Here is a 26305-nt window from a genome sequence, read left to right as displayed (position 1 = left end):
TGAACCTAAATTAACCCGACTACCTTTTGCCTCTAGTCTTTTATCTTTCTCTATTTCTGTACTTTACCTTCTTTCTCTGTCGCTGGCTGTGTAGCTGGCCCCTGGTGTCCTCCTCTCCTTCTTCTCTTGCTCCTCCCCTTCCTCATTTCTCCTATTTATGCTCTCTGCCTGTCAGCCCCGCCTATCCTTGCTCCTGCCTTGCTATTGGCCGTTCATCTCTTCATTAGGACGAACAGGTGTTTTAGACAGACACAGTAACACAGCTTCACAGAGTTAAGCAAATGCAGCTGTAAACAAAAGTCACACACCTGACAATAATGTTCCCCAACAAGCCCCCGGTCGAAGGTGTCCCCACTGCTTTCACGTCCTCTTTGCTCCTCTAGACTTTGCCACACCTGTCACTGTTATCCCAGCCATCTAATAATAAATTATACCATAAAACAAATCACGCCGCTGGAAGATTCTAGTCTCCAAAGCTTCCATTTATGACTTTATGTAAAACGTCTTCTCAAGACACATCTGTCAGGGGCAGAGACACAGGTAAACCCTATCTCTCTTGCTATATTGCCCAATCCACCTTTGTAAAGCGCCTAGAACAGGGTTTGGGGCTCAACAGAGACCCAGCTGGCCCTCTGCCACACTCTGTCCTTCCCTAGCTCAGCACTGCAGCTGTTGGGGGAGCAGAACCGCGGGGATAAACTTGGTCTTTGAGCCCCGGGTGCCCCGTCTGTTCTCTGGAGATCCCCTTCACCTTCATGTAGGCACAGACACTTATTTAGCTGTTATGGAGGAAGTGAGCCAGTGTAAAGGTAGGATATTTCTCTGTTTTCCTGCCATGCTGGGATACAATCACAAGTGCAGCTCATCAGAGCCCAAGCAAATGGCACACCTGCTCTTAGTGTTCAGCCTCCAGAACCATAGGCAAAGGAACCTCTTCTTTATGACGGCCAGCGTCAGGCTGGTGGACACACAGCAACACAAAATGACTGAGAAACAGACAAGCATCTGTAGGCAAGACAAGGTCCCTCCCTTGGGTCTGTGAAAAGCATTTGGGGGATATTCCACTCTTGAGCAATTTCTACATGTCTACAGCTCCCCAGGTGGAAGGCGGACATTTTCCCCGTGACTTGCACCAGGTGTGAGCACGAGGACCGAGTGGAGCAGCAGCACAGAGACGTCCTCTTCAGACAGAGTGAGGTGGAGAAGGAGGGACTGCCCACCATCCACCATGCTGCGAGTCTGTGGGAGGTGGCACAGATACTCAGCTTCCAGAGGCAGCAGCATTGGACGACCCCTCGGGAAGAAAGCACCTATCGGCCAGGGCACTCAGCGAAGGCTCTATGAGTGCCTATGGAGCCATCAGTGGCGGGATTTGTGTGTGTTCCTAGCTGCATGGCCTCCAAGCCTGACTCTGTGAACTCCTTCAAGCTTTTCTGTGCTCCTTTCTGCCTACGGGAGCTGTTGCTTGCTTTTGGAAACCCCCAAACAGCAAGCAACGGAATAACAGCTGCTTCAGGAAAGCAAAGGAGGAAAAGCAGTTTGTCATAGAAGAACAGTTTTCCACCCCACCAACTCACATTTTTAAAGACGTAAAAGAGGGGCTGAAGAGATGGGTGAGTGGTTAAGGATGCTGTTACAGAGGACCAGAGTTCGGTTCCCAGCACCCACATCTAGCTTTCTCAGTTGCCCGTAACTTGAGCCTCAGGGTCCTATACCCTCTCCAGCCTCAGAGGAAACCTTCACATAATGTATTTACTCCCACACAGATGTGTACATATACACATGAAAATAAAACATATCTTTAAATTTAAGTTAAAATAAGTGAAAACCACTGGAAGCTTGACAGAGAAAATCAAGCAGCCATTGTCCCCAAGAACATCTGAAGTCATTGCTGAGGGTAAAGTAAGCGAAGACACACGCACACACACACACAATATTCTACTCAGTACCAGAACTCACGTGGCCCCACCCTGTATCTACAAGGGAGAGCATCTGCTGGTCTAACCCCATAAGACTCCAGCTTCCCGATTTGTGAAAGGCTTCACCACTGAGCAGCAGTTTCCCAGCGGGTGTGGGTTCAGTTTTGTATAATCAAGGCACTTTACCCATTAGCCGGGTAAGCTGGGTCTTAAATCCTAGGCCCTGCTGAGGCTTTGCCCAAAGCCTTCCCATAATTCACCAGTCATTTCCATGCCAGAGCAGGGCTGGCTTCTGATGGCAAGCCAGCAGGAACATCTCAGACCTTAGCATCCTGCTAGACCAGAGCATGAAGATAAGGGACCGTGCTGCGACGACTCTCTCCAAACATTCCGATCCTGCTGATGTCTTTTCTCCTGCTGGCGTCATCTTTCTTAATTGTGACTTAGGGAACACGGGCGATCAAAGCCTTTCCTAGACTTTGGATTTCCCAGCTATTTAGATTTGCCGCGTACAGAGAAAATGAAAGCCAAGGGCCCAAATCCTGGTTGTGCCTGTGCGGTTATTTGGCAGAAACCTGGAAGTGTTTAACAGTGCTGAGGGTTGCTTTGGGCTGCGCAGAGCCCCTCCCCATCTCTCTGGTGTTAGTATCTGTTGTCTCTGGTCCCAGCTTCATTTCTGTTGCTGTGATAAAAAATACTCTGACAGACGCAGTTCAGGGAGGGCAGGGTTCTCCTGGCTTACAGTTCTAGGCTGTAGTCCGTCATTACCCATGAGTCTCAGCGGCAGGAACTGGGTACAGTGATCGGTCATTCCACATCCACAGTCAGGAGTGGCACCCACGCTGCCTGCTGGCCTTTGTTCAGCTAGTTTTCTCTACTCTTATCCACTGAGGGCCCAGTCTGTAAAACAGTACCATCCACACGGAGGTAGGTCTCAACCTCGCTTAACTCCCGGAAGACAATCCCCCAGCACTGGGCCCACAGGCTAACCCAGTGTAGACAGCCCCTCATTGAGATGATTCTGGAAACCGTACTGCCCTATCCCCCTGTCCAGTGTTCTCATGGAAGAGGGAAATCACCTCTCTCTAAGGATCCCCCTTGGCCTGACCAATCACCTTGGCCACTGTGAGGGCAGTAAGCATGGAATCTGGAGGTTTCCCAGACACTACAGCCGAGGGGAGCCCCCTGCTGAGGTGGCTCAGCAGCAGAAGGGCCTGGAGCCTTCTAGTGGTGACTTGATATCAGGAAACAAGAATTCACCTTAGAACAAAAGCAATCCAGATGAAGAGGAAGCTAAGGGATGGGTTTCCAGTGACATCCCTTGAGGCCTTTGCCTCTCCAGTTACATGAACCAGTTTGACTGTTTCCCACATCCCCTTGAATTAGGCTTCTATTTCCCACCTAACGAAAAATGGACAGATAGTGATTCTTTTCCTTTGAGATTTGATACAGATAGCAAAAGTGTCCGTTGATATGCGAATGTAGTTTGGTTCTGAAGTAATAGTTTTCTGTTGTGAGCTGCTTTCCCGCGTGCGTCTCATACCGTCGTCCCTTGCTCAGGAAAAGGCGATTGGGACACTAAATGTGCTTGAGATGGCCATCAGCAAAACCAGAATCAGCAGCTAGCCCAGAAGCAGGTCGTTACTTGCTGGCCAGCCTCCAAAAGCCTGTGCGGCCTCAGATACGAGAACTGGACTAGTGAGGACGAGAACTGGACTAGTGAGGACGAGAACTGGACTAGTGAGGATGGCTGGCTCATGAGTGCAAGCAAGGGTTTCTCGGGGATTAAAGTCCCGGGCTTCAGCTTTATGGACTGGGTTGAGCATTTGGAGACCACATACAAGTCGAAGAAACAGATGGCAGGAGAGAAAGAAGCTCATTAAACAGAGACCACACGACCGCTGCAAAAGAAAATGACGCACTCTTAGCCTGCCAGAGCTCGTGTGGGGCCCTGCCAGGCCCAGCTGCACTTGGCTTCAGTCTTGGTTTCCCTCCTCGGAGTACAGCAGAACAGCAGTTAGAGACCACGTTCTCTCAGCAGAACAGCAGTTAGAGACCACGTTCCTCAGCAGAACAGCAGTTAGAGACCACGTCCCCTCAGCAGAACAGCAGTTAGAGACCACGTCCCCTCAGCAGAACAGCAGTTAGAGACCACGTCCCCTCAGCAGAACAGCAGTTAGAGACCACGTCCCCTCAGCAGAACAGCAGTTAGAGACCACGTCCCCTCAGCAGAACAGCAGTTAGAGACCACGTCCCCTCAGCAGAACAGCAGTTAGAGACCACGTCCCCTCAGCAGAACAGCAGTTAGAGACCACGTCCCCTCAGCAGAACAGCAGTTAGAGACCATGTCCCCTCAGCAGAACAGCAGTTAGAGACCACGTCCCTCAGCAGAACAGCAGTTAGAGACCATGTCCCCTCAGCAGAACAGCAGTTAGAGACCACGTCCCTCAGCAGAACAGCAGTTAGAGACCACGTCCCCTCAGCAGACCACGTCCTCTCAGCAGAACAGCGGTTAGAGACCACATCCCCTCAGCAGAACAACAGTTAGAGACCATGTCCCCTCAGCAGCCTCCAGGATTCAAGGCCTGGCTTTTTTTACCACCGCATGCTGGAGGGAGCATTTCCCAAACTTAGCACCTTAGAGCAGAAGGGGCCAGCGAAATCCCTAGTGGGCAAAGGTACCTGTGACCAAGCTTAATGGCCTGTGTTTGATCCTCAAGGTCTTTTAAGAGAGAGAATTGGTCCCCAAACATTGCCCTCTGTCCTCCACATGCATGTTGTGTGCACATGAGCCACCTGCTCTCCATACACACATTAATAATAGTGGCGATCCTCACTGTTACAATGAAGCCAAATTCATAACAGTGACAATTTTCACCGTTACAGTGAAGCCAAATTCATAACAGTGACAATTTTCACCGTTACAATGAAGCTCTTTTTCTCCAAACGTTTTGAGCAACATGCTAGCCTAGCTCTCAGCCCTGAGAAAACCCAATTGAAAGCAACAATTTACAAAATGGTTAGCATAAATCAGTATGTGTGTGTGTGCATGTGTGTGTGTCTATCTGCTTGGAGTGTATATGTGTCTGCATGTGCATGTGTCTGTGTGTCTGCCTAGGGGTATATATGTTTGTATGTATGTGTGTCTGTCTGTCATATATCTTTCTGAGTGTCTATGTGGAAGTGTAAATGTGTGTATGGGTATGTGTGTGTGTGCATGTGAGTATTTATCTGGTTATATATGTGTGTATGAATTTTCATGTGTGTGTGTTCATGAATGTGGAGAGTAGAAGTCATTGTCATATGTCTTTCTACTGTTTCCACAACCCCATTTTTTTAAAAAAATATTTTATATATATAGGTATTTTGCCTGCATGTGTATCTGTGTGCTCTATGTGTATCAGAGGCCAGAGAGAATGGCAGATCCCCTGGAGTTAGGATGGTTGTGAGCTGCCATGTGGGTGCTGACAATCAAACCCAGGTCCTTTGAAAAAGCAGCCAGAGTCACCCTCCAGCCCCACACTGTTGGGAGCAGTGAGACCCCAGATCCTGAATTTCTTGTAATCCCCTGATCTGAGTGCCTACAGCTGCTCTGAGCACGAGACCTTCAGGAGTTCCTGATGGCAGGAGAGTGGTTTCTGGTGGGTTTGGCTGGGGCGTGGCTATCTCTATATAATCTGCCCCTGAACACAAGAAAGGGGGCATTCTTGGGGAATTCAAGGATGACCCGTGTTGCTGTCTGTGTATTTTTACCTCCAGCCCCTTGCCCGAAGCTCGTGAACTGGGTGCCAGCACACAGAGCGCAGACACGGGGGGGGGGGGGGGGGGAGTGCAGTGTGCGTGGCACCACACCTTCCTTGAGGCAAGATCTCTCACCCACCTGGAGCCCAGGCCCTCCTGTCCCCTCCTCTCTCTACCAGTGCCAGGACCACAGGATCTGAGCTCTTTAGGTGGAGGCTAAGGATCCAAATCCATGCTTGACGAGCGCTTTGCTGACTGGGTCTTCTCTCTAGCCCCACTGTAGATAAAACTGTCTACATGTGAGTGTGTCCAGTGTGACTCTTCTCGGGGAGGAAGTCTTAGCCATGGGTAGCCTGAGAGTGAGTTGGGTGAGTTCAGATGGTGGATGCTCCCTGTTCTCAGCTTCACTTTATAACCCACCCAGACCCCCTTGCTCCACCATAGCCTCGGTACCTGCATCCATCAGGGTTCGTGAACCAGCTCCAAAGACTTCCTCTGCAGCTGATGCAAGTATCTAAGGTTCCAGACAGCTCTGTGTCACCTGCTCTTGGGGGAGGGGCCCCAGGCATCACACTTCAGAAGAGCACAGACTCCTTAGAAAGCAGGGGTTCCTCCTGGTCTTCCCATTTGAGGAAAGCAGCTCAGTGGGATCCAGAGCCTTTTCTATCACCAGGAAGATCCAGAGCCTTCTCTATCACCAGGGGGATCCAGAGCCTTCTCTATCACCAGGGGGAATCCAGGGCCTTCACTATCATCATTGGGATCCATGGGCCTTCTCTATCGCCAAGAGGATCCAGGGGCCTTCTCTATCGCCGGGGGATCCAGGAGCCTTCTCTCATTGCCCCACCGCTGTCCCATGATTGCTTCCTGTTTCAAGGGGCCATCTCTTCTGAGGTCAGAAAAATAGTTCACCTACAGACTGGGTGACTGCCCTTTGACTGGTCTGTGCCACTGTGAAGACTACGCTAACCTGCAAAGGCTCTGTCCCTCACCAAATAATCACTGATTGGTCATTCGAGGCTGCTCAGCTACACTTTCTGTCTTTAGAAAAGGAAAAATAACTGATTTTACTGAAAGGGGTGGTAAAGATAATTTATAAAGGATTTCCTTATTTTCAAACCTATTTCCACTAGGAGGAAAGTTTTTCAAAGAAATGTTCTTTGGAACTGTTTCCTGAATGCACTAAGATGAAGAGGCAAGTGCTTGGGATATAAGTCAGTGGCAGAGCAAACCCTGGGTTCCAGCAAGAACAACGAGAGGTGACTTCCTTAAAGGAGAACCCCAGGTTTGCTTGCTTTTTTGTTTGCCATTTGTTGAGTCAGGGTCTCCTGTAGCCTGGTCCTCCTCTCCTGCCAGCACTGGGCTTACAGCTGTGAGCTGCTACACCAGAGGTCTGATATTTTTCAGGAAAACACTAAAGTCCTATCACAATTCTCCAATTGATATATCTAGTTCTGTATTATTTACTTAAAGAGAATAATTGGGGAATTAAATTTATATTCTCAAGGTTATCCCTCCTTTGTCCACTGGTGAAATCAGAATGTGAACAATTTAGTACAATTGCTAGGCTACAAAATCGAAAAAAAAAAAAAACATTCTTAGAACCACAGAGAGGCTGAGACTGAAAGGGCTGGCACCCTGGGCACAGCTGTTGGGCACAGTGACAATTCATGCAGGAAGAAGTTAAACCTTCAATTCAGAACCAATCACTTGACATACAAGCTGAGCATGTTCTGTGTTTCTTCCCAATCTGGGTGTAATGAATTCTTACCCACAATGCATTGAAGCACTAACTTCTGGCACCCCACAAGGGACTTTCTAACTTGAGAGTTCTCCAAGAGTTCATCGCCCAGCTCCTGTAGATGCCCTAATAATCCACCCACAGTTCAGACAAGTTTAGATATCATAGACCCGACTCAGCCATCATTGGTACCCAGACATCAGTTGTGGCCAAGGCTAGTCCATCCTTGCATCCACTCATGCTGGCCCAAAAGGAGAAACCTCCAGCCACAAGCATAGGGCAGGACCAGCCTCCCTGTCCCTCTTTCTGGTCACCACATGGCCACCAGTCCAGAAGGCAGAAAACAGGAACTAGAGAACCAAGGAGTACAGGACATGGATGGCAGGGAAACTCGCCGGGACTTGGCTGGCCAGCAACCCCACGTCAGCCTGTACTTTTAGCTTTCATTTCCACTGGTGGTTGCTAAGCACTATGCATAATGCAAAAGTAAATAGTTATACAGTACGGCTTAGAACACACGTCATGCAAGCCAAGGGGAGGGCTCTCTCAACGCTTCTAGGTTTATTTTTAGATGCTAGTTGATCAAATGACTAATCTACATATCCAAAGACAACCACATTGAGGCTGGGAAGTGTGGTTAGACACAAAGATGCAGACATCTAAGGTTGATCCCCAAGGCCACCTCAGTTTATGAATTATGCATCATTAGGGTCCTTGGGTGTCCTAAACACCTCACAGTCCATCTACGGAGAGCACTCAGCACTCGGTGTCCTCACACGTCGTGCATGATGAGAAGGATCTCCCACCTTTAGTGAGATAAATAAAAAAACCCACAGTTTCTGGTTTGGTGCCTTGGACTGTGCAGGCCCAATGACAGTGTGCTAATAAAGATGAGCAACAATAAAAGACGCCGGTGACCAGGAGCCTGATTTCCAAAGAAACTCCCGGCATTTTCCACATGGCAATCAAAGGATCCCACTAGAACTGAAATTCCAAAAATAAATGTGTGGCTGAGAAAAGGGAATCACAAGAGCACAGCCTGGGGTAATGTGAGCAATACAGAATGTTCTAAGTCACAAGAGCACAGCCTAGGGTAAGGTGAGCAACACGAAATATTTAAGTCACAAGAGCACAGCCTGGGGTAATGTGAGCAACACGGAATATCTAAGTCACAAAAGTACAGTCTGGAGTAATGTGAGCAATACAGAATGCTCTAAGTCACAAGAGCACAGCCTGGGGTAATGTGAGCAATACAGGATGCTCTAAGTCACAAGAGTACAGTCTGGGGTAATGTGAGCAACACGGAATATCTAAGTCACAAAAGTACAGTCTGGAGTAATGTGAGCAATACAGAATGCTCTAAGTCACAAGAGCACAGCCTGGGGTAATGTGAGCAATACAGGATGCTCTAAGTCACAAGAGTACAGTCTGGGGTAATGTGAGCAACACGGAATATCTAAGTCACAAGAGTACAGTCTGGAGTAATGTGAGCAATACAGAATGCTCTAAGTCACAAGAGCACAGCCTGGGGTAATGTGAGCAATACAGGATGCTCTAAGTCACAAGAGCACAGCCTAGGGTAAGGTGAGCAACACGAAATATTTAAGTCACAAGAGCACAGCCTGGGGTAATGTGAGCAATACAGAATGCTCTAAGTCACAAGAGCACAGCCTGGGGTAAGGTGAGCAACACGAAATATTTAAGTCACAAGAGCACAGCCTGGGGTAATGTGAGCAACACAGAATATCTAAGTCACAAGAGCACAGCCTGGGGTAATGTGAGCAATACAGAATGCTCTAAGTCACAAGAGCACAGCCTGGGGTAATGTGAGCAACACGGAATATCTAAGTCACAAGAGCACAGCCTGGGGTAATGTGAGCAATACAGGATGCTCTAAGTCACAAGAGTACAACCTGGGGTAATGCGAACAACATGGAATGCATTAAGTCACTGAATGCAAAATAATAATCATGGGTAGGAGCATAGGAATGACCCTGAGTGGGTCACCGAGGTCTGCTGAGCCTCCTCAGTTGAAGGCTAGGCTATTTGTGTGCCCTCCACCCAGCCAGATGGTGATAATGACTGAGAAGTCACCCAAGGACACTGGAACTCCTTGGGTCACACACCCCCAGCACTGTGGAACTCAAATTTCAAGGCAAAGGCTTGAACAAGCTGTTCTCGGTGTGCCCATAGACTCTCCAGTCAGTACCGAACTGCCCTTCCCCAGAAGTGCTGGTTTGAGAAGATGCTCAAGACACATCATCCGCTTTACAGAACGGTGATTTTGAATTTCTTTTTAAAAGCAACATTCAATAAATGTGATGAGATAATTGCAAATATGTTAAAGAAGAAAAATAGGCAATCTTGATCCTCATTTCTTCCTCTCCCTTCACCGAAACAAATGACAGTTGAATTAAATAATGATTTTTTGCAGTCAAGAATATTTTACAATCAGCAGGCAAGAGAGCTGCATGTTGATCCAACTCTGATGGGGCCGAGCAGGCTGTGCTGTGGGAGGAACCTGCAGGGAAACAGTTGCCCACTCCATAATGCCAAACTGGCAAATGGCACCCTAGAAGGCTTCGCAGCAAACACACCAGAGACATGACGTGTTGGTGAAGAGCTTACTCCCACAGTCTGTAGTGATGTGAAGACACAAAGCGAGTTACAGACTAATATCTTAACAAGACCTCTGTCGTGAGAGCCAGACTGATGCAGAGACCGTGGAGCAGTGCGCCTTCCTGGCTCACTCCTTGTGGCATTATTTCCAGTGGCCCGGGTCCTCCTGCATGAACTAGCCATTAAGAAGACACACGCGCCCACATGTCTACAGGCTAAGCTGGCATCCTCTGTCCTCACATTGACAACTGATGCTAACGATGTCACCACTCCTCACCTACTGGTCCTCAGTGCCATGTAGAACATGGTACTGGCACACAACACGTGCACTACCCCGCTATCATTCCAATCATCTGAAGATTGTAGTCGTAATACTTACGATCTGAGTGCTATGCAGTCAAATTGGGTTGTTTAAGGAATAATGACAGGAAAAAAGCCTGAATATTTTCAGTGCAGGTACAATTCTGGCTTTTAAAAATATTTTACTTGTTTATGTATTTTATTTAGTATTTTCTATCTATGTTGAGCCTGTGGAAAACAGAAGAGAAATTCACACCTGGCTCTAACATTGCCTCTCTCAAGGCCCAGGAGAGCAGAGGTGAGAGCCTAGACAGCCTGCATGTGCACACTCATGCACAGGGTTGCACTGGATGTGCACACTCGTGCTCAGGGTTGCACTGGATGTGCACACTTATGCACATGGTTGCACCAAATCCCCACAAGTGCACATCGCCTTTTTCTTTTGAAAAGATGTTATTTTCACTGATATGAAAGACATCTAAGGCAAAGAACCCATAACTAAAAAGGGAAAGGAGAAATGCCATGGGTGTACAACAATAGAAATATGTTCGGCTTCATTCATAATCAAAGAAATACCCAGGGAATGTGGTGTCTGCAAACACAGTCTACTTATGGTATTCCAGACAAGCAGTCAATACAACACCCAGCATGGATTGTTCTAACCCCTGTAGAAAGCAAATGGCAAAACCGCGTTAAGATTCTCTTTAATGTTCAGGCCTTCAACCTAGAAATATATCCAGAGTACAATCTCACACCGAGAAAGGTTATTGCACAAAACCATGATGGCCAGGACACTTCTGGAAAGTTTAACTAAATGATCAAAAATGAAATCACAAGGCGGGAATCCCCACTCTGTGGAGTATTATGCTCTCAGGGAAGTATTGTCTATGAAGATTATGGAATGAAATGAAAAATTCTTGGCACACATAATCTCATGAAATTTAAATGACATATAAACATGACCATGCAACTAAGAAATGTTTCCATATAAAACAGCACAGAGGAATGCTCCTGCTTGTCTTTCATCCATGGATATGGGTGGCTTTTTCTTCTTACTAATTTTCTGCTCTGTGCAGATGTCTTTATGGTAATGTTTTATATTCATAACTATGGAAAAAGCAGAACAGGGAAGAATGGCTCATAGGCTGGGGGTGCATTCTGTAAATGTCTCCCTGTGCCTTTTGAGAAACTTCAGAGCCCAGAACACATTTGGTCCTCACTGCCTGTTTTTGGCGCAGTGTGGAAATTCTCACAACACCTTCCATAGAGCGAGGCAGTGGGGACTCAGAGTCATAGAAGCCCTACCCCCACCCGCCACGGTTCCAAGTCACAGGACAGATGTCCATCAGAGAGCTTGTGCTCAGGGTTGGGAAGTGGCTCGGTGAGTAGAGTATTGACAGGACAAGGAAGGGGAGCCCAGCACCCACATCAGAGTGGTCACGCCCACTACCCCAATACTGGAGACAGAGAGACAGGGGGATTCCCTGGGTCTCACTGACTAGCCAGTCTAGCCAATCAGTGAACCCCAGGTTCAGTGAGAGCCTTGTAAGTTGCAGAGTGGTAAAGAGAGACACCTGATAGTAACCTCTGGTCTCCACAAGCACACACACACACAGAGACACACATTTTCACACACACACACCACACATGTGCACACATAAATCATACACACACACACACACACACGTGCACACATGCACACACACATTGGAATCATGCATGATAACCTCACGGTCATGTTCCTTAAAGTGCAGGAGTGAGATAGAGATTTTTAATTTCAATGCATTCGTAAACACACTCGAGAATGCTGACCACGGAAAGAAATTCTCTGAGAGATTTGTTCAAACTAAAGCATTTCACTAAAGAGAACAGCAAGCCCAAGATTTGTCTCTTTAGTTTATAAGAATAAAATGATGGTCACCTGTGCTCTGACCTTAAAGAGAAGCAGCATGCTGCCGACAGGTGAGACATCCTGCCTTGCCCTTCGTGGTAAACCCACCACCTCATCCTCTCCGTCCTCTGAACAGCCCATGGGCAGGGACTATTATTGCTACAGTGGACTCCTGGAAATCAAGCTCCGTGGGGCCTCACGGCTTCTAAGTAGCAGAACTAAGGAGGGAGGGCTGGCTAGCCTGGCTCCAGAGGGTGGGTTCACCCCCCCGCAGACTGCACACCCTACACAGGGGTTGTGTTCACCCGCCACACACTGCAGACAGCCTACATAGCGCTCAACTCCCAAGTGTTGTGATTACCCACCACAGACCGCACAAAGCCTTCATCTTATATAATAATAATAATAATAATAATAATAATCATAATAATAACTTTTGTCTGAGCTTGATCTGGACAACCCAGGAAAAGACCATTAGTATCCACAAACTAAATGAGCAGGCATCAATACACACGCGCCACCCTGAATGGAAGGATGGATTCCCCGTGTCAATTTATAAAGTGAAAGAAACCCCAAATGAGATTGACAGGAAGAAAGCTATACACGACCTTTGGATCATGAAAACAGAAAAAATAAATAAATAAAAACAATTAAATGGTCTGGTGGAGAAAAAGAAGAGATATAAAAAGGTCTAAAAGTAGTTCCCACTATATTTCTGCCTTAATAAAAGCAGATTAGCATGCAGCCTCTTGCAAATGTCACCCAGGCAACCAGAAATATGAAGGTGTTTAGAAAAGCATATATAAATCTAAATCTATTTTTGCTACCTCTTGAACAAAAATTATCACTACTATAAAATATATTAATTAAAAGACTATATATAGAAGAAGAAAGAGTAGGCACAGAAAGAAACGTCATTAATAAGTAACAGGTGTACATTAGTAAGATCATAAGGTGTCTCTATATAATAAAGGACTCAATGGCCAATAGTTGGGCAGGAAGAGAACACCGGAATGAAGAAGGGTGGAGTCACCAGGAGACATGGAGAGAAGCCAGCCAGACACAGAACAAGTCTGACATACAAAATAAGATAGAGGTAATAAAGCCATTACTGCCTCAACTTTGGGCCAACAATCTGTTAAGAAAAATGTTCTTTCAAATATTTGGGGACCAACAAGGTGGCTGAACTGATAAAGGCTCCTGCTGCCTGCTGAGTTCAATCTTTAGAGCCCACGTGATAGGAGAGACTGATACGTTCTTCTGACCCCCACATCTGCTATGCTGTGCCTTGTGGCACATAAGTGCACACACACTCACACACACACACTCACATATTCACACACTAAAAAAATGAATGAACGTTTACAAAATGTTTTAAAGAAAGAGGCAATGACTTTGAAGGCAAGCAGGAGGTAATTTAGGGGGCGATGGGCAGAGAGAAGGAAAGGAGAAGATAGTGTATTTGTGTTATAATCTCAAAAAGTGAAAAAAAATAAAGTGTTTTAAATGAGGGAAAAAATACTTGGGCTGGGAAGATGGCTCAGCAGGTCAAAGCGGTTGCCTTCCGAGGACTGAGTTCAAACTCCGAAACCTCCATAAAAATAGGAGGAGAGAACCAGTCTTGTAACGGTCCCTCTGCGCTCCTCAGGTATGCCATGGCGTGCACACCTTCCCACATGCACGTGCCCACATCTGCTAATAATAAAACACTCTTTAAAGTCTATTTCATAAACCAAAGGTAGACTAAGACCAAAGCGTAGTGCGTCGACAAAATTTAAAAACTTATTTAAAACTCTCTTCTGTCCCACTTATCCAGGTGACTATGGCATCGTCTGCCTTGGATGTCACTCTGTGTCCCTTTCCCTTCCAAACTGGTCCTGAGGTGAAGGCTAAATCACATGAACACCTTACGCTTAACCAATCAACACTCTTCATCTCCAACATGATACATGATCACTACTGAGCCTGGAAGTCAGATCCAGGAAAGCAGTCCCTGGGGACACGCCCTTGGAGGAGATCTTGAGACCAACCCCTTCCTCCCCCTCCCCCCTGCTCCCAGCCACCAAGAAGGGAGCAGTTTCCTCTGTCACCGACTCCCAGCACATCACGCTGCCTCCCCACGGACTCACGGCCATGAAAATGGACCGAAACTTCCAAAACCATGAGCCCAGATATGCCTGCCTCCTTTTTAAACCATGAGTCCAGATACGCCTGCTTCCTTTTTAAATGGGTTATCCAGATGTTTGATTACAGTAATGTAAAGCTGAAGCATGCGACCAGACTGTCCAGCCCTGCCCAGAAGCTGGTCCTGAAAAAGCACTCATCATAACAGCTTCACTTCCTGCTCTGCATTAGCAAGAGGTGTGGTCAAAGCCCAGTCCAGAGCTTCTGAGTCCATTAGACGAGGCAGGACTTCAAGGATTGTGCTTTGGTTCTGCTGAGAAGAACGAAGGTCAGCGCAGGTGCTGTAGGGAGGAGGTGAGGAGGGTAGGATCAGTGCAGGTGCTGTAGGAGGGAGGTGAGGATGGCAGTGGGCACAGCAGGTGCTGTAGGGGGAGGTGAGGAGGGCAGGGGCAGAGCAGGTGCTGTAGGGGGGAGGTGAGGATGGCAGAGCAGGTGCTGTAGTGGGAGGTGAGGAGGGCAGGGGCAGAGCAGGTGCTGTAGGGGGGAGGTGAGGAGGGCAGAGCAGGAGCTGTAGGAGGAGGTGAGGAGGGCAGAGCAGGAACTGTAGGAGGAGGTGAGGATGGCAGAGCAGGTGCTGTAGGGGGAGGTGAGGAGGGCAGAGCAGGAGCTGTAGGAGGAGGTGAGGAGGGCAGAGCAGGAGCTGTAGGAGGAGGTGAGGAGGGCAGAGCAGGAACTGTAGGAGGAGGTGAGGATGGCAGAGCAGGTGCTGTAGGGGGAGGTGAGGAGGACAGGGGCAGAGCAGGTGCTGTAGGAGGAGGTGAGGAGGGCAGAGCAGGAGCTGTAGGAGGAGGTGAGGAGGGCAGAGCAGGAGCTGTAGGAGGAGGTGAGGAGGGCAGAGCAGGAGCTGTAGGAGGAGGTGAGGAGGGCAGAGCAGGAGCTGTAGGAGGAGCTGAGGATGGCAGAGCAGGTGCTGTAGGAGGAGGTGAGGAGGGCAGAGCAGGAGCTGTAGGAGGAGGTGAGGAGGGCAGAGCAGGTGCTGTAGGAGGAGGTGAGGAGGGCAGAGCAGGAGCTGTAGGAGGAGGTGAGGAGGGCAGAGCAGGAGCTGTAGGAGGAGCTGAGGATGGCAGAGCAGGTGCTGTAGGAGGAGGTGAGGAGGGCAGAGCAGGTGCTGTAGGAGGAGGTGAGGAGGGCAGAGCAGGTGCTGTAGGGGGAGGTGAGGAGGGCAGAGCAGGTGCTGTAGGAGGAGGTGAGGATGGCAGAGCAGGAGCTGTAGGAGGAGGTGAGGAGGGCAGAGCAGGTGCTGTAGGGGGAGGTGAGGAGGGCAGAGCAGGTGCTGTAGGGGGAGGTGAGGAGGGCAGAGCAGGTGCTGTAGGAGGAGGTGAGGAGGGCAGAGCAGGAGCTGTAGGAGGAGGTGAGGAGGGCAGAGCAGGTGCTGTAGGAGGAGGTGAGGAGGGCAGAGCAGGTGCTGTAGGAGGAGGTGAGGAGGGCAGAGCAGGAGCTGTAGGAGGAGGTGAGGAGGGCAGAGCAGGTGCTGTAGGGGGAGGTGAGGAGGGCAGGGGCAGAGCAGGTGCTGTAGGAGGAGGTGAGGAGGGCAGAGCAGGAGCTGTAGGAGGAGGTGAGGAGGGCAGAGCAGGTGCTGTAGGGGGAGGTGAGGAGGGCAGAGCAGGTGCTGTAGGAGGAGGTGAGGAGGGCAGAGCAGGAGCTGTAGGAGGAGGTGAGGAGGGCAGAGCAGGTGCTGTAGGAGGAGGTGAGGAGGGCAGAGCAGGAGCTGTAGGAGGAGGTGAGGAGGGCAGAGCAGGTGCTGTAGGAGGAGGTGAGGAGGGCAGAGCAGGTGCTGTAGGGGGAGGTGAGGAGGGCAGGGGCAGAGCAGGTGCTGTAGGAGGAGGTGAGGAGGGCAGAGCAGGAGCTGTAGGAGGAGGTGAGGAGGGCAGAGCAGGTGCTGTAGGGGGAGGTGAGGAGGGCAGAGCAGGTGCTGTAGGAGGAGGTGAGGAGGGCAGAGCAGGAGCTGTAGGAGGAGGTGAGGAGGGCAGAGCAGGTGCTGTAGGTGGAGGTGAGGAGGGCAGAGCAGGTGCTGTAGGAGGAGGTGAGGAGGGCAGAGCAGGAGCTGTAGGAGGAGCTGAGGATGGCAGAGCAGGTGCTGTAGGAGGAGGTGAGGATGGCAGAGCAGGAGCTGTAGAAGGAGGTGAGGAGGGCAGAGCAGGAGCTGTAGAAGGAGGTGAGGAGGGCAGAGCAGGAGCTGTAGAAGGAGGTGAGGAGGGCAGAGCAGGAGCTGTAGAAGGAGGTGAGGAGGGCAGAGCAGGAGCTGTAGAAGGAGGTGAGGAGGGCAGAGCAGGAGCTGTAGGGGGAAGGAAAGGACAGCAGGGCAGGTGAGGACAACAGCCATCAGAAGGACTGAGAGAAACCCCCCCCCCCTCGCCCCTCTATCTCCCGCTGGGCCCAGTGTTGAGCAGAAGACAGACATCACTACTGAGACCACTGATGGAGACTGCCTCTCAGTGCACAGAGGAGCTGGGCTCGAAATAGGCTGGCTGGTCACCCTCTAGGAAGCAAGAAGGTGTCAAAAGCAGCTGGTATCCCGTGTGGAAGGGTGTCACTATGGGGAGCATTTATAAGAGGCCTGGCCAGCCTCACGGTGGCCAGTGCAGGCCCACGCTCAGAACAGGGCTCCAAGCTGACTACCCTCCTAGCACCAACTTGAACTTCCTCTTTTTTCTTCTGTCTTTCATTTTTGTTTCTTTCCAACCCTCCAGATTATGAAGCTGGCCTGCTGTTGTAAGGCAAACCTTTTCTTCAGCTGGTGAAACTCAGTTCTCCAAGTGTCTTTGGTCAGAATAACGAGGATGCTGTAGATGCGGCAGGATAAGATGGAGTGGGGTCTCACCTCTTTGTTCTCTGCTTCTCTTTCTTTTCCTTCCTCTCATTCAAAGCCAAATAGCAAAGTGGTTGAAGAAAACAAAATTAGCCTCCCCCCAAGAGAGAAACAGAAGTCAGTGAACGGCTTTGGGTTCTTCCCTGGTGTACGATCAGCGCACACCGCCACAGTCACTCATGCCCTGGCGTGGAAGCGCCCGCTACAGCTCATTTGATGGGCAACTCCTGTCAAATAGTCAGGTGGAGGACAAAGCTATGCTGAACCTTTCCTTGTGTCGTTGGTGCATCCAGGTCCGAGGCTGGGAGTGTTGAGACTTGGTAAGAGTCTGGCTGAGGACCCAACTGCCCCTGTATATAACATGTCTAAGCCGTGTTCTCTGAAAGGCGAGAAACATAAGCTTGGCCTGCTTCTGTGGCCCTCAGGTTCCCTCGTGGCATTTCTGAAAGCATTTGGGTAAGCCCTAGGCAGGTAGTGTCTGCTGCCTCTCCCCTTTGTTCCCTCTGGGCCATCAGCAAAGCTGAGTGCAGAGGCCTCCTGAAGGTCAGACTAACTATGTCAGCCCTCCACCCGCCCCCGTGCGGTTTAGAAATAAGGAATGATAGGTTCTAGGATCTAGAAGGGAGATAAAATCTAGGGTCACAAGAAAGGCAAGTACACCCCAAGTCTAGTGGCAGAATGGAGACCCCTAAACTATGTCCTAAGCCCCAGAACTAGAGAACATTAACATTTATTTCTAAAAAGATAAAATAAAGGGGGAGTCTCTATAGCTGTAAATAAGGAAACTAATACAAGAGCCATGTGGATGCTGAAATGGGCCCTGCATCCACGACAGTGTCCTAAGGATGGGTCAGGGAAGAGAGGGACGCATAGGAGAGGAAGACAGAGTTTAGAGCCCAGAACACCCACAGCCAGCAGAAACTAAAAGAGGAAAGCCACCAGGCGTGGTAACACACATGTCACACTGGTGGAGTCCCAGCAGCTCAGAAACTAAGGAGCATCTCATCCCACACGTTCAAGAGCAGCCTCAGAAGCACAGGATGGCCCCATCTCTAAGTAAACAAACAGGAATGGATACATCAATCATAGTTAAAAGAACGGATTCTCTTTGAGTACCTAGAGAGACGGGGCCCCCAGCAACACCTCTGCCTCTGGACATAGAGCTCCCGCGGCTGTGGAAGAACTGGTGTCTACCGTGTGGAGGTGCCCAGTTGCGGCAGTTTGTCCCACAGATGCAGGAACAAGCCTCAGCCCCGTCCCTCGTGTACGACCTCAGGTTTGTAGGCAGCAGGGTTGGGAACTCTGAGTCACCTAAGGCTGTCGTTTTAAGTGCACAGGGGCCTCAATCTCATCCCAGAATGCAACTAACCACTCCCCCAATGCAGAGTAAGGAGCCCTTGGTGATGCTAATACCCAGTTCCTCTGAGCTCGCTCAGGCTGTGGAGCCCTCAGCCATGCCTGGGTGTGGAGGGGTAGGGGACCTACCAGGACCACACCAGACTTAAGGTCACCGGAGTTTAGGGACAGACTGCCACTCCAGAGCCAGTTGGAAGAATGAGAAATATCCCTATTGCTCCCATTGTCTACGAGACTCCCAGCCCCAGTCCAAGGGATTGCTCACTGGGCCATGGCCATTTTACCAATGGTCCCTCCACCACTGGGTGCCCTGCCTCCCTCCTACCTTCTGCGCCCTACAAGCCGCACCCTGGTCCCAAGCCCATTTGGCCCCTGGCTTCAGGGCAGTTTAGCCACTTAGGAGGTGCCATAGGCAGGAGAGTAGAGAGTGGAAACAAGAGTGACCCGGTACTTCGTGGACTACGGACCTCTCTGCAAGGATGAAGAGCGTTGCTCTGCTCCTTGAGAAATGCTCTCCCATCAGCTTGACTCTCAAAGCACTTCCAGAAACTGCTGTGGCAGCCCCCTTGGGTAGAATGCACGAGCACGCGCACACACACACACACACACGCACACACACACACACACACCCACCATACCCACACCTGTGTAAACAGTCCATCGACCTCAGCTGGCTTCCGTCCCTGCCACCCTTCAAGTGTGCCTCATTATGGAACCCTAGTAGATAAATGATAGAGTTTGCCGGAATAATTGAATTGACACTTAAGACTCAAGTAGGTATTTACCGTGAACAACTAGTCATCATGTCTGAGGAAAATACCACAGTGCCGTGCTGACCTCCCTTCCCAACTTCAGTACCACACAGGACAGAGATGGCCAGGTTTCGGTCACACGGGTGTAGAGAAAGCCCCTCCCTCTCCTGCAGCCTGATTTCTCTTCCCCTCCCTGTCAGGAGACTTCTGATTATGCTGTTCTCGGGGTCACAAACATCCAGTGGCTCCCCACGTCTCCAGAACCAGTTTCAAAGGTCTGTCCCTGCTCCTACCTGCCTTCAAGGCTACGACCCTTCACACCCGTGAGGACAGAAGAAAACAATGGCCAGCTGGAGAGAACCTGCAGCCCTCGTGCCCTGCCCTGCCGGAGGACATGTGAAATGGAGGCCTCGTGGAAAACAGCATGGAAGTTACAGGAGATTAAATATAGACTATCATGTGATCCAACCATTCCAGTTCTGAGTGCTAAAAGAACTGAAAGTAGAAACTTGAACACACACCTACACGGCTGTGTTCATAGTGGTGTTGTGCACAACAACGACAGACGGACACACCTGTGCCCAGCAACAGACAAACAGACAGCCACAGGTGCCATATGCAGGTGATGGAGTACATTCCGCCTTGAGAAGGAAAGACATTCTGACAGCTGTCACAGCGTGGTAATCCTGGGGGCATTTTGTCCGAAAGGTGAGTGTGGGGGACAGTGCCAAGGGCACAGTGTCCTTGAGGTCCTCCGTCTCAGAGGAACGAAAGGACGAAGGAGTAGTCAGGGGCAGAGGGCAGAGGAGAATGGGAAAGGCTGCTGAATAAGCCCAGAACCTCAGTTAAGAAAGAGCAAGGGGCTCGGGGGAGAGCACAGTAGCACAAATGTGCTCAGTGACACAAAACTCATCCCTTAAAATGGCTAAAATAGCAAGTTTTATACTGATTACATTTAGTCATGATTTTAATATATTCAATATATATTTTTTCCTCACCTAGTGCACAAGCCGTGTTCCTGGGGCTACCATAAATAAAAGGTCGCTGTCCCCATCATATGAGCCCTGCCCCGTACTCCAATCTCGTGATGATCCTTCCCTATATGAATTAAAAGGAGGAAGATGGCACTGTTCGAATGGCAAAGGTCTCCCACAGACTTACATGTTAAGGTGCAGGTCCGCAGCTGGAAAGGCTGTGTGGAGAGTCTGTGAATTTTCTTGGGAGGGACCGAGCTAGAGAAAGTGAATCACTGGGTGGGCCCATGGAGGCATCTTGTCCCTAGCCCCTTCTCTGCTTCCTGCCTGTGCAGAAGTGAACAGTCTCTGCCACACACTCCCACAGTGTTGTGCCCAGGGTTAAGCAGAACCTTCAGAAATGAAGCAAAATACGCATTTCCTCTTTTAAAGTTACCCGTGTTAGGTATTTGGTGACACCACAAAGTGACAAACACAGGAACTAGAGCCAGTTCGGCCTGTATCCTGAGAACCCAGCACAGTGTTGAGCATGCTCGAAACTGCTCTGAATCATCCTTTGAGGGCATGAGTAAAAGCCCAGCCGGGGAGTTCCTTTGAGGGCGTGAGTAAAAGCCCAGCCGGGGAGCGAGAGGGGGCTCTGTCTTCTTTCCCTCACTTTCTCCAGCCAGGAGATGCTTTCTATTTACTGAAGTGGATGAGCCATCTTTTCAGAAACAGAGAGGTTGGATCCAGAGTAAACTCCCTTTAAACATTTTGTTCACAAGTAATAAGTGTGTGTTTCCAAGTGCATAAATTGTGATTTTCAACCCCAAACTCCACTGTTTTGCAGCCACGTGACATTGGGCAAGTTGCTGAATGCTAAGCCTGCCAATCCTTATCTGGAGAGGGGAACTCTGCGAAGAATCTAGATGGTGTCTGTGGAGAGTCTAGACAGCATCTGTGTCTGTGAAGAGTCTAGACGGCGTCTGTGTCTGTGAAGAGTCTAGACAGTGAATGTCTGTGAAGAGTCTAGACAGTGGGTGTCTGTGAAGAGTCTAGACAGTGAATGTCTATGAAGAGTCTAGACAGTGGGTGTCTGTGAAGAGACTAGACAGTGGGTGTCTGTGAAGAGTCTAGACGGCGTCTGTGAAGAGTCTAGACAGTGGGTGTCTGTGAAGAGTCTAGATGGCATCTGTGAAGAGTCTAGACAGTGGGTGTCTGTGAAGAGTCTAGACGGCGTCTGTGAAGAGTCTAGACAGTGGGTGTCTGTGAAGAGTCTAGACGGCATCTGTGTGCAGTCCAAGATTCAGGGCCCTGTCTCCTGGTGACCTCGGCTTTCTATAAGAGAAGTAGCCTTGCCCCTCAGCCTCTGGCTCAGTAGTTAAACAGGATCTAAGATGTGATAATACACCTGAGCAAGCCACTGTGAGCAGTGCTGAGGGAGGAGCTCCCTCCTCCCTGGACATAAACCCCAACTGTGTAAGGGCTCCTCCAGCTCTCCAACAGTGACAAGGAGCTTAAAATGCCACTAGCTCCAAGAGAACAAATCAAAACAGGCCAGACACTAGATCCTGCTACCAAAGCTGGAGTCACAACTCCAGATCCAGGGGCTCTGACACACATGTTACACATACACACGTTGGCAAAGCATCCATACAAGTAAAATAAAATAGAAAAATAGTCGGGGTTTGGGAGTTCCTCACACAACAAAATTAAAAGGTTTTCTGAAGCTGGAAAGATGGCTCAAGGGTTAAGAACACCTGTTGCTCTCTCAGAAGACCCAGGTTTGGTCCCCACTATCACAAGGAATCAACTCAGGCCGATCATTAACTCCAGGGAATCCAACGCCTCTTCACACCTCTTCAGGCCCCAGCGCACATGCAGGAGACAGACATACATGCGGGAAAACATTTAATTATTTAAGATTAAATAAATAAATCTAAAGAGAAAGTTTTAATGTTTCAAGGGTGGGGGAAGCTCTGCAAAGATGAAAACACACGTGGTTCCCAGAAAATGTGTTATCTGTGGTGTCTGTTCAGCACTGCAGGGGAAAGTTCCTGCCTTCGTGCAGGGATCCCACGCTTTGTCCCTGACTTCTGCCTCCGCTGTCCTCCCATGACATCCTCCAGGATGGGAAGAATGAGGACAAACGCTGTCACCACCTCCTAATCCCATTCCCTGACAGAAATCACTAATTGACCACAGCCCCCTCTCCTGCTGAGCCTGGCCCCATCTTTCTAGGCAGTCACTACCAATCAATTAGAGATGACATGCAAAATGAAACCCACTTGTCTGGCTCCAGCCTCGCAGCTGGCCAAGTTTTTCCACGAAGAAGGAAATCTCTACCAAACATTCTTCTTTGTGCTTGATTTTATTCACATCCCTTTAAATACGGGAAAACGTAGCTTTTGGTTAAAGCTCCTTGCTAAGCCTTGAAGCCAGCCTGGAGGGCTACGGAGAACAAGGCACCATCTTAGCTCCCTGCAGGATCCTGTGGACAACAGTGGAATATTGGGAACGCTGACCCCGAGACGGCCAATCAGATCACCTGAAAAGTGATAGCGAGATTTAAGGACAGGAGGTTTCCTATTTTCATCGGAGTCACTGAGACCCACACCAGAAGAAAACCATACTCTCGGGGGGGGGGGGGGGCTGGCTACGGCAGTGGTTCTCGATATGTGGGTCATGACCCCATGGAGGGGGGACGTCACACAGCAGATTACAATTCATAACAGTGGCGAATATGAGTAGCAGCGAAAAATTTTATGGTTGTGGGGGGGGGGTCACTGCAATACGAGGAACTGTATTAAAGGGTTGCAGCACTGGGAAGGTGGAGAACCACTGGACTAGAGGGTCAGGCTGGTCATGGCCCTACCCTTCTCAAGCTTGCGAGACAGGCTTCCACCCCATGGCCAGGCTTATGGGAGAGCTAAGCAGAGAGGAGTTTGAGGTGGCTCATCTGCCTCTCACAGCTGGAATCTCATAATTGGCTCTCACAATGGTGCCTCTGAACTGGCGTGGTTCTCATGTCTGTGAGTCCAGAATGTGGTGTACGGAAGCAGGGGGAAGTGTGAGTCCATAGCTTAGCCTCAGCTACAAAACAAATTGGAGCTAGGGCTACTTAAGATCCAGAGAGAGAGAGAGAGAGAGAGAGAGAGAGAGAGAGAGGAAGAAGAAGAAGGAGGAGGAGGAGGAGGAGGAGGAGGAGGGGAGGGAGGGAGGGAGGGAGGGAGGGAGGGAGGGGAAGAGAGAGCGAAAGGACACATGGAAAACTAAAGTGGCATTCCCTCTCTTGAATCTCCAGCACTCTCTGATGCTTTAATGATAATGAATTATTAAGTACAAAGATGTGTTTAGTTCTCCTCTTTATTATTCTCCATATTTAATTCTGGCTTGAGTGAAAGAGACTGAATTTTGCTTGACTGATATTAACGTATTCATTCAACAAACATCTCTCTAAACCCAGAGTCCCCACCTCACCCCTTCCCCAGTCCTGGCATGCAGGAAAATTGACACAGTGAAGAGTGAGAAGAGGTGTCTGCATGAAACAAGGCCAGCCACCTGGGAGGGGTGTGCCCAGGTTCTGATGTGGCCCTGTGGTAGCATCTGGGATACAAGATCCAAGAGATACAAGAGTTGGCAGGAAGGAGGGCACCCGGAGGTGCAGAGGCTGTGGTGAGATGGAGCATGGTTGTGTGTGTTCTTGGAGTCAGGGTTTTTTTCTGGAAAGCTTCTGAGACTCCTATGGAGGAAATCAGCCAGACAAACAGGCTTAGATTTTTGTTTTCAGAATGACTGTCCACGGGATGGAGAATGAACTGGAGCAAGGAGGTTCTGATTGGGAGCAACGAGGCAGCTGGAAAGGCAACCGCAGCAATTCAGGCAAGAAGGAAATCAATCAACACCCACAAAAATAAGCAAGGGTCACATTCACTTGTTCCCTACCTAACCACCCGGCTTGAGGGCTACATCTTATCGGCACAGCACCCCTGAGGTAGCTCCTTTTCCTATCGACAACCTCCTTCTTGCGTCAGGAACCACAGAAGAGGCCAAGGGAGGCTGGTGGGTAGGTGCTGCTCTGGTCTGAGACAGAACTCAAATCTATCAGGTCTGGTTGCAGAGCCAGCTGGGAACGTCCACAGGGGTGTTGCCTTGGGTGTCTGGATACTGAGTTACATCTTCTCTACCCCAACCCCACCCTCGCATCTGTGCGAACCCCTCTCATCTTTTCTCCACCACTCCATCCTACCCGCCTTCCTTTGCAGTCCCTGGCATCATTGCCTTGGCCATGAAACGCAAGCCTCTCCCAGTTGGAGTACAAACCCTCAGGAACTTTGCCTATTCGGCCTGCCATACCAACCCCCCCCCCCAATACCCCCTCGCAGCGTGCGCGCCAGCAACCCTGCTCCTGGTAACACGGTGCCATACGTTCTTTTCAAATAGTCAGCACCAGGAAAACTTTGAACAGAGGCTTGTGTGGTTTCCTTCTCAGAGAGCTGAACCTTGGCAGCCCAGCTTCTGTGTGACACACTAGTAGCCAGCAGAATGGAACCTGCATCTTCCGTGGGGGACTGACGTTTAGGGACACAGCATCCCTTAGCCATCCTGGCCTGTGGCCTCAGACAAACCCACCCTCAGGAAGAGTCAAACGGAGTCTTCTCCCTCTCCGTGCCTCTCCTCCGCACCCCCCCCCCCTCCCCAGCATGAAAGTTAGAGCAAGCATCTGCAAGGAGAAACTTGTATACTGTTTCCTGCGGACAAGGAGACCTCCTGCCCCTCCCGGGCTGATACAACCCACTTTGCACATCCTGCTTCTCCAAAGCTAAAAATAAATCGGTATGCACTGAAAACTCTCGAACGCGTCTCTCCCAGCACACACTTCCCCAGCCCCGCGAGGGCCACACATGAGAATCTTTGGCTCCAAAACGCAGCGGATCGCTGCCTCAGCTTCCAGCGGCGCCTGGCGCAGTCCTCAGCCCCCTCCCCAACCACCCACCCACCTCGGGATAAGGCTTCCAGCGGCGGTTTTTCACTGCCGACTCTGCAGGCCCGCAACGGACCGATACCGACGCCCCTGGTCCGGGTTGGGGATGCTCGAGACCTGTCCGGACCGCCAGGCTCGCTAACGCCCCCTTTCGAGCCAGCGCGCTACGCCGGGTCCCCTGCAAAGTTGCTTTCTCCTCCCCCAGCCACCAGCCTGGCGGAGGGCGGGGGACTAAGGACTTAAAGCTTGCTGGTCCCTGCTAGGCGCCGGCGTGGGGGTTGACACTGATAAGGTGGGTGGCACCTAGGGAGGAGCAGCAAGGACCCGGTGCTGGGGGCTCCGCGATCACCTGCATCCCCTGCTCCCGCTGCACCCGAGAGCGCCTCTTCCCCAGTCGCTCCCCAGCTAACCCGCCCAGCTGCGGCTCCCGCTCCGGGCCAGCGGAGGGAAGGCGCTGCAACTCACCGCCTCTGCCGCTCCCAGCGTCTGTGTCGCCACGGGCGAGGCGGCGGCGCCTTCCCTCCTCCCGCCTCCCCCTGGACAGCACCGCCGCAGCCGCGCCCCCCTCCCCAGCCACTCTCGCCGACCGCTCCCCAAAGCAGCCGTGGCCTCTCCGTGGGATGGGGCTCGGCAGCCCGGGACCAGTCGGAGCTGGGAGGCACAGGTGCAGCGGCAGCCCCGCCTTGCCCTGGTGCAGTCTCCGGCCTCAGCCCGGGTTGCCTCGGACCCCAGCCCACCACCCAGGCTTCCAGTCAAGCACTCTCCAAAGGTTTATCTGTTATCTGTTCGAGGGCTGGGGATGTCAGATTCAACCTAGAATCTCTCCCAAGCTTGCAATGGTAGGCATGGTGTCCCTGTCATCTCTCAGTATGTTCAAGGAATCCTCGAGAACCTTTTCCAACCGCCATACACACACAAAAACAAGCCTCTCTGGCACCCATATGTCCACGAGGTGGGATGGCTTCACCTTCTCGCTGACCTGTTCTCTACTCGGATATCTCTGTCAAGCGATGGCTTAGCAAAACCTCAGCACAGATGGACAGCGAAGGGGCCCCT

At 50.4% G+C, this 26305-nt stretch overlaps 1 protein-coding gene across 2 annotated transcripts in view; it reads right to left on the bottom strand.

Moving 5' to 3' along the window:
* Positions 1-25779, bottom strand: part of Ncald (neurocalcin delta) — a 345789-nt gene extending 320010 nt beyond the window's left edge. The window contains exon 1 of one of the 2 annotated variants that reach the window (XM_041637607.1): positions 25715-25779. The gene's annotated coding sequence lies outside the window, so the exon portion shown is untranslated. Of the gene's footprint in view, positions 1-25265; positions 25523-25714 lie in introns of those variants that run through there. The other variant, XM_041637606.1, reaches the window with a different exon arrangement.
* Positions 25780-26305: the final 526 nt, after the last annotated feature.

This window comes from Microtus oregoni, unplaced genomic scaffold (genome assembly GCF_018167655.1).
Source record: "Microtus oregoni isolate MIOR12 unplaced genomic scaffold, Mior012 000053F_ref0000044, whole genome shotgun sequence".
In the NCBI taxonomy this organism is placed as follows: Eukaryota; Metazoa; Chordata; class Mammalia; order Rodentia; family Cricetidae; genus Microtus; species Microtus oregoni.
This window is presented reverse-complemented; position numbering and strand designations above follow the sequence as displayed.